The sequence below is a fragment of the Drosophila guanche genome, unplaced genomic scaffold (assembly GCF_900245975.1).
Source record: "Drosophila guanche unplaced genomic scaffold, DGUA_6, whole genome shotgun sequence".
NCBI lineage: Eukaryota > Metazoa > Arthropoda > Insecta > Diptera > Drosophilidae > Drosophila > Drosophila guanche.
The window spans coordinates 1972810-1979600 of record NW_022995752.1 but is presented as its reverse complement, the minus strand read 5'-3'; positions in this window follow the sequence as shown (position 1 = coordinate 1979600).

The window sequence follows — 6791 nt, the reverse complement described above, 5'->3', positions numbered from 1 at the left end:
AAGGAAAAAAACCTTAAATTAAGTAATCATTCAAATTTTGCCTACCTTCTACTTTAGTTTTCTAAAGTTTTGTAGTATGTGTATTCAGGTTACACTCTACCAATAAAGTTAGCTTAAATATATGAGCAACACATTGTTCCATTGTTGCAAAACCATTTCAAGTGGGCGTGTAATATGATTGCCCTCTTATGAGCTAAGCTAAGCTAAGCTATATTCACATACATACATATGTACACGATTATGCTCCGCTGCTGGCGTAACCGGCGGCGCAGCTATGCGGCTTAGCTATAAGAATATATTGAATAAAACAATAAAAAACCTAAAGTCAAACGGCACAGACCTGCTAGTGCATGTTTTATTAACACCCAGTACAGTTTACAGAACTATTAAAAAAAATTAGTTTTTAAAAGCACAAAAGTGCGATCCATGTCGAAGAACTCCGTAAGCTCCACAGATAAAAATCACAAGTCAATTAACAATTTATTAATCTACTTAAATACACCACTTTGTGTCCCATTCATTCTACATTTTACGGGTACAATGTTCCAGCCTCAAAAGAAATTCCTAGTCGCTGCCTCGTAATCCCCTGTGGCAGGCACATCTCTCACTTTGATATGCAGAAACATGTCACATGTTTGGGGTTTCATCCGTTAGAGCCCCCTCTCTGTGAATTACTCCCTTCTCTTCTCTGACATTTATGATGACAGTCGGTGGGTCGTGTGGTGTGTGTCTCTATGTGTGCTGTGCGTCATTCATTCCCATTCCAACTGATGTTGACACGTGCTACATCATCATAGATGGCGATTTCTTTTTCCTGCGCCTCCTCCTGTGTGCTAGTCACTCCTCTCTCTCTCTCTCTGGCTCTCTCTTGCTGGTGCTTGTTTCCTCTGAGGCACGTACAAAACATAAAAGTAACTGCACTGCGCTTTGTTGAAATAGTTGCAAAAGGAAAGCGAACGAGCAGCAAAGCACCAGAGGGACACCCGAGCAGTGCAGAAAAAAGATTAGAAAAAAAAGAAAACACGAAAGAAAAACCAGCATCCATCCAGCAGAACGTCCAAAATTTCGACTGGACTTCAAAGTGTTGCAAATTGCAGCGTCACGGAAAGTGCGAGAGAGATTTCCATCCTTCCTTCAGTTGGAGTGCATTGCACCCAAAAAAGGAAGGAAAAAACGATTCTGCGTCCCGCAGACAGATGGAAATAGAGATACGGCTCAAAAAAATACTGCATAGCCTAATGACACGACGAAAGATGATGATGGCATGTTAGAGGGAGAAACGCAGCTCACAAAAGATACCAAATATTTTTCAAAGTGCGAGCCTACACATGGGAGAATGGGAGGCTTAATCGAAGCGACGCCCGGGGGCGAATGCTTGATGAATGCTAGATTTATCAGAAGAATCTTTTTGGCGAGGGATAGTCAAAGAGAAGTTCTCTCTACGGCATATAATTCGATTTGGACTGCGCGAAATAGAAAGAAAATTATCCACTAGGTCCTACAAAACCCTTAAAAACTATTACAGAACTCAATTTTTACAACGTTAAATATTTATCCATTCGAAATTTTTAATGTTGTCCCAATCACATGAGTAGTAAGCCACTTTAAGTACACACATCGATAGACACAAACACACAGACGCACACTTGGATGTAGAACGTAGCCAAAGGTTATACGACCCATGCCCCACAATCCCCTCGGGGCACAGAGCGAGAGGTTGCCACCGAATGGCAACTCTCACTTGACTGCCCTGAAAGTGCATTTCATGTTCAAATCAAAGTAAAGGAAAGGTTGCCCCAGCAGACTGCTCCCTACTGCGGCTCGTCCCTCCTCTCTTTCAGCCACCCACAATGTTAACAGTTTTTTCAATGATGCAGCTTTAAGAATTTATGGAAAATGTTTGGTTACCATGGCCATCGTCTATCTGCTGATGAGAGAGAAGCGGCAAGCAAAGGCAAACAAAAGCCGCTGCAAAAAACAAAGATACTTTTGCGGATGCCCTGGAAAAAAGGTTGCCAATGCCATTACCACAATGCAGTCATCGTCATCGTCAGCATCGTTGTGTTGTGGTAAATATATATCCTTGCAATGAGTTTCAACGTCTGCTTCTGTTTACCCACGTTCCTTGTATACCTTCATGGTCGCTCCATCTCCTCCTTCAGATTGGAGGGAAAACCCAGTGAACTGCACGAAAAAGTGACTGCCATGGCCCTGGCCGGGAATAAATTATTAAATCATATACAAATTTTAGTTTTCGCTATAAGCGGAGCTTTGCTCTCTTAAATGGGATTTTCCGTGCTCTTAAGCCAGTTATGAATATGAGAGGCTTAGGCGGCGCTCAGCGTACAAGAAATTTCACAGTCAGCAGACACACAAAAAACGGGAGGAGAGCGATCCCTTATTTTCCCTCAAGCGCTTAATTGAAGTCTCCGTATAAAGGCAAAGCGAAGAACGCGGGGAAAAAATCAGGGATTTGGCCCATAAATCCTTGTAATTTGAGACAAGCGAGAAAAGAAGTCAACAGCCGGTGGAATCGATAAACGCTTAATTGGCTTCAAGGAAAAAGACATCTTGGTTCAGTGGGAAATGCCAGGAAAAACGGGACAGCCTGAGGATTAGCCGTGTGAAGGTTTACTCTCGCTTCAGAGATATTTATCGGACTTCCCCAATTCTGGGTATTGTCACAGACTACCTTTGTTTTCACCCCAACATGAACAACAACCTTCATTAAAGTGTAAGTGGCACCAAATGCCCTGAAAGTTTAATGCGGTGGCCACTGAACCCTCTGACCAGGCGTCACAATTGCCCCAACTTTTTATTCCTCCTACTTACACATATGCCACCATTTTATGAGTACAATGGGGGCTGCGGATCACAGTGTAAATAAAACATTGTAGAGAATGACAAAAGGGCATCCATATCCATCGCCTCATCATAAAAAAAACTCTGTTCAAAAGGCAGCAAATGGCAGCAAAATGCCGCGAGTGCCGTCAAGTGCGAAATTTAAATTTGCATAAATTATACAATGGCCAGGACCCGAAAACGGAGAAGAAAAAAAACCCAAAGACAATTGCCACAAAATGTAGAACGCAAAAAAATGTGTTTTTGTGTAAAGTCATGAAAGATATATGAGAACGATAATCATAAGGGCGTGAGATTTGAGTGGTCATAAAGTGTTTGACAAGCGGCAAGTGGGGGAAGGAAGGCGGCCGGCCCTAAGAGTAGCAAAAAAAAAAATGAATATGCAAGAAATGTTTTATGTTAAGTCTAGTGTATTAATAGCTTGAATTTTTCTAATGCTTAAAACCAAAACAATCACTGGGGCAAATATTGCTGACATTATTCTCTTCCCGTGACGATATAAAATAGAGATATTGTCTCCAGCTCTGGGGGACTATAAATAAGTATTGAAAATAATAATTAAATGTATAAGAAATTCATATACACATGTGTGTAAAGTGAAGTGTACTAATGCTTGACAGAAAGATTAAATGGAGCTAGGGTCCTCCGCTCTTAAATCTCTCCTAGTGATGTCACGGCCTCCTTCCGCTGCCTGTAGTTACTGCTTACATTTTACTCTCCGCTTTTCAAAAGCGCACTAACAATCGCTTATTGATCACTTAATTTTTATTCACTTGCGCTAAATTTCTTGGGCAGCTCCATTTTCTAGTCCCTGCGGTACATAATATGGTTTTTATTCCCATGCGCTTTCATTTATTACTTTGCACTTTTCACTCACTTTTTAAAACGGTTGAACCCCTTGCCGAAATGATTATGTTATTCCTTTCATTTTAATTCACATTCTCAACAAGGGAAAGATTGGCATAAAACATTTCACGCGACACGATTGAACATAATGCTGCACTGGGAATTTGGCCAAAACTTTATGCCAAATGTTGCTCCGATGAGATCATCGCTGCGTCTTATCTATGATTCTCTGTACCCGAAAAAGAAAGAAGAGAGCTTTGCTAAGAGAGGATTAATGTTTGCAATGTGTGTGTGTTGTTGTTGTTGTTACTAATATTGCGATCTAATTGCTGCTGCCATGGGATTTTATACAGTTAGTGGTGGGTGCAGATAGTTTCATCCCACCGATAGCGCAGAGTTGCGCGTCAGCCGTAGATTATGACGTAGATTATTGGAAACGGGGTGGTCGGTGGTAAATATGAGGATAAGCACAGAAAAAAGTTAGTTTATGCAATTATTTATTTGTAATTAAATTAATAGAGGAGGCGCCAATTTGATCTATCTGACTATCAATCTACTATCCGTATTTGTCTTTATATTTATCCGCTAGTATCTTTCAACTTTCAATTTTAACTCATCCGTTTCTACATTCCTTAAATTGTGGTATCTCCACTCAATTACCCATAATTTCCCATTCAAATCTTTGCAAACATCAAATCTCAAATAGTTGCTACACAAAACAACAACAAAAACAACAGCAAAATTCCCCTCGCCCACACAGTAACTTGGCGAAAGAGCAACAATTGCAAAGGAATATGTTCCCCCGAACCCAACATTAATCAGAATAACTAGCCACAAAGTTGACCCCTGACCAAGACCCAACGGAGAGGGAGAAAGCCCGAAAATCCCCATAAATATGTCCCACAGCACAACAGAAACTATTAAATGGGGAAAGCACACACATGCATACAAGGCTGACTTATTACCAGACAAGGAGGTGTCCCCCGAAAACAGAAGGCAGCAGGCAGGAGGCAGGCAAGACAGGAGGCAGCCAAGGCAGTCAGGAAAACCGCAGCTTGTCATAATAAAGGGAGAAAACTCCGGGTATCCGCACGCTTAGATTGGCCTGGCAAACGGCAGGACATCTACAAAACGGACAAAACAAAAGTAGTGGAGTCGCAGGATGTGATGGACAAGGGCCGGTGCGGCGCACTCTCTCTCCCAGTCCCTCTTCCCTCTTTTGCTACGTGACTTTGTGATTTTATGAGCGTTGCAAATGCCACACGTACGCGTGGCAAGGACCCCGGACCCCCACACACACACAGACCATACCAAATCCTTTGCATTAACACTCAACTAGTGGGATAGGGGAGGAGGAAAATCCTGTGGCAATGCTTTTTATGGCTGTGTTTAGTGAAAAAAAGGATTCAACTTGATTGCACCCCAAAGAATCCTGGGTATTCTGTGTGGCGCAATTTAATTGGCTGAAGGATAAACACTGAAAGGCTGAAGGCACAGATAATCCCCACCAATTAGGCCCCACCAGACAGGACACTTGAAATGTTTGGCATTGTGGGGCAAATTCCTCGCGTAGTTCCATGCACAAAACATTTCTGTAATGCAAATAATTTCATTTTGATTGCGGCGAAATAACAGCAACAAAAAAAGGAGCTGCCCAAGGACTCTGGCAAAAAAAAACAGCCAAGTTGTCTGTAAACTTTTCATATTTCTTTGGTCTGCAACACCAACGAATTTTTAAAGCGCCCGGGAAATGTTTCAAGTGCAGCAAAGAAACATAAAAAAATAATCCGAAAATCGGCTGAAAAAATATGGATACACAGAGAGAGGAAAGGCAAAGCTAAAGGCATTTTTTTGTTCCGCAAGAGAAGCGAAAGAATTGGAAAGACAGTAGCAGTAGAAACAGGAGAAACAACGTTCCGTTCTGTAGTGTCTGGGGGCTGTCCTGCGTGTCCTTGCGGCGGGGCTGTAGCTGCGGCGGATTTCCTGATGATTTTATTGGGCCGCCAGCAAACATTTTTGAGTGTTGCCAGCAGCAGTGGCAGCGGCAGCGTCGGACTGCGGAATTCGCCAAAGTATTTGGTAACTTTTTTTCCTGCTTCCCCTTTTTGCAATTCTTTTCTTTTGCTATGGCCCAAGGCTAGCCAAAGGATCTGGCATAAAGGATTAAGCAGTGGATAGCCCAAAGGCTTGTAAATTGTTGAGGCAACTTTTTTTGGTTCATTCTTTTTGGGTTTTTTAAATTTCAAGGCGAGAGAAGACATACACAATAAAATGTTGCAAAATATTGGTGGAATTTGTAATGAAAATCAACAGCGTAAAGCACGAGAGCGAGAGAGTAAGAGAGAGAGAGTCCTGGCTGCCACATGTGTGCATCAAAGCATGGCCTGGCATTCAACTCCTTCTGTTGCTGCAGCTCCTTCTATTTGCTTCTCTTGTGAGTCATTGCCATTGCATGTGTGGTGGGGCTCCGTTCCCTTATTACAGCCGACAGCCGCCTGCAGGCTACTTATGGCTCAAATAGAAACCAGGCCAACACCTACTCCCACACACACATGGGGATTGGGAATTGTATAACATTTCGCCAGAGTTTCTCCTTGGGCTTTACGTATCGCTGCTTATAGACTATGGCATGGCTTCTGGGCAACTTACTTAGCGGTTGAGTGCAAATCTTATGGCAAAACATATACGAGTATTTGTACACGGAGTGTGCGAGTGTACGAGTGTATGTATGAGTGCATTCGAGTGTGGGGCAAAGTGGCTGTTTTGTAGGTTTAAGTTGCAGTTACGTGCATGGGTATGTTTAACATTTGGGTAGAATGTAGGAGAATGTGATTGAAATTACTTATTAGGCAGGTCACTCCCCTTAACAATCAGCAGAAATGTAGAGAATCGAGTGAACTATAAGGCAGGGAGTAGCCCTTTTTCTTCCATAAATAATACTACTTCTTAGGGCAATGATAGCAAACTTTCATATATATGTTTACGACAGGTTTCCTTTTATCAGCCGCCACTTTTAAGCTTAAGCTGTGACTAGTTTTCGAGGCCAAAAACTGGCTAAAAACTTTTGGCAGCATAAACTTTAA